The following is a 1891-nucleotide window of genomic DNA, read 5'->3' as shown; positions in this document are numbered from 1 at the left end:
TTTAGGTTGGATAATAGGAAAAGGTTTTTCACCCAGAGAGTGGTTGGGCATTGGAATAGGCTCCCCAGGAAGGTGGTCACTGCACCAGGCCTGAGAGAGTTTAAGAAGTGTTTGGACAGTGCTCTTGGGACCATGATGTGTTATTTGAGACTAATCTATGCAGGGCCAGGAGTTGGATTCTGATGATCCTTGTGGATCCCTTCCAACTTGAGATATTCTGTGATTCTATGATGTAGCATCTCCTTCGTGATATCCTCAAGTACCTTTACATAGATTTGTTGGGAGCAGCTGCAACCAGTGTTGACTAGGTTGTATGACTGTAGGTAGTTACCAGGTCAGAACATTGTAGCAAATAATTAAGACATACTATGAATCTCTCTGACAGATGTTAATTTGTTTACCTTCATGTAATGTTACGTTGTTTTCTTTCAATTTCTCATCAGCTTGAGACTCTGTATCTTCTGTTTTATTTTCCACATCAACTCTTCCTTCAGCAATCTTTAGTGGGGCTCTGAGAAGCTTTTATGATCATTTTAAGCATTTCAGCATTTTCTTATTATTTAGTGGACAGACTGAAGACTCATAATTTGGAGGCTGAGCTAAAAGAACTGAACTGTCTTAGGGTTTGTTACAAACTAGCTAGGATTTATCTCTGCTGCTAGAACTTCCTAGCAAARGAATATTGTTATGGGATGTATTCTGTGTTTTACATACTATACCTATACCTTAGTTTTACATACTATACCCATATCTATACCTTAGAAATCTCATTTTCAGAAGTAAARTGCAATGGCAGTTTCAGTTTTGTCTCAAAGTCTGTGTCTGTGCTAGCAGAACAAAAGGTGCTAGGGTACAGGCTGCAGACTTGAAGCCCACAGCTTCCACTGTTAAATTGTTGACAGCAGAGTCCCTGCACTGGGTCCAGGACAAGCAGCATTCTCCCAAGCAACCCTTGGCATGATTCAGGGYGTAGCTCAGGCGCAGCTGACAATGCAGATGCAGCTGTCCTGCTTTGGTGKTTGAGAGAGTCCAGTAATAGGGATATGGCCACTGACATGAGCAACTGGCCAGAAACTGAGTGGGCAGTAGTGCTCTTCAGGTTACTTACATGGGTAAAATTCAAAACTAAGGAATACAGCAGCATTCATTACTTTCTGTGTACTGGAATTTGAAATTTTGTTGTCTGCAGATATGCCATGACCTGCCCTCTTATGGAGTCCTATCTTATTAGAATTATCCATCAGTGAATGAACTGAAAGRCATACACACCACTCTCCTGGGGTAGGAGAAAAATGTAAAGATGAAGGCTGCTTAAAAAATTTGAGTGAGAAATTGGGCTTGGGAGTATATGGGAACAACACAATTCAGAGATACACTTAATGTGGTGAAATCTGGGATGCATCGAGACTGACATATTGTTAAAACTGCCAGCAACTGCTATGATGGGTCCAAGGAAAGCACTTTCAAATATATATACCAAAAAAAAAAAAAAATGACACGTGGACTAAATAAACATGGTTTTATTATAACTAGGTTTAAAATGCCTGTGTATTCCTTCAATTGCTCAATCTAGTCTTCATAAGATGTTTTTCTTTACACTAGCTGATTGACCTTTAGTGTTATCTGGTGCTTTATTTAGAAGGGCCTGCAAAGAAGCAATTAGTAGTAGTCAAACTTGTTGCTGTAAGATCAAGTTAAATTTTTTTTTTTATTCAATCTTGGAAGTTGGATTTTTAATAAAAGTCACACATGCAGAAACTAGCAGTGTGCTAGTGCTCTGGAGCTTGTTGCAAGAACGCCTATCAGTGAGGAGGTGAGAATGGATATGACACTCTAACTATAAAATAATCTTTACATTATTTTACCATTCAAAATACAGATACTTAATTTT

This window comes from Malurus melanocephalus, unplaced genomic scaffold (assembly GCF_030028575.1).
Source record: "Malurus melanocephalus ecotype Western Australia unplaced genomic scaffold, MMel_1.1 scaffold_4, whole genome shotgun sequence".
Taxonomy (NCBI): domain Eukaryota; kingdom Metazoa; phylum Chordata; class Aves; order Passeriformes; family Maluridae; genus Malurus; species Malurus melanocephalus.
This window is presented reverse-complemented; position numbering follows the sequence as displayed.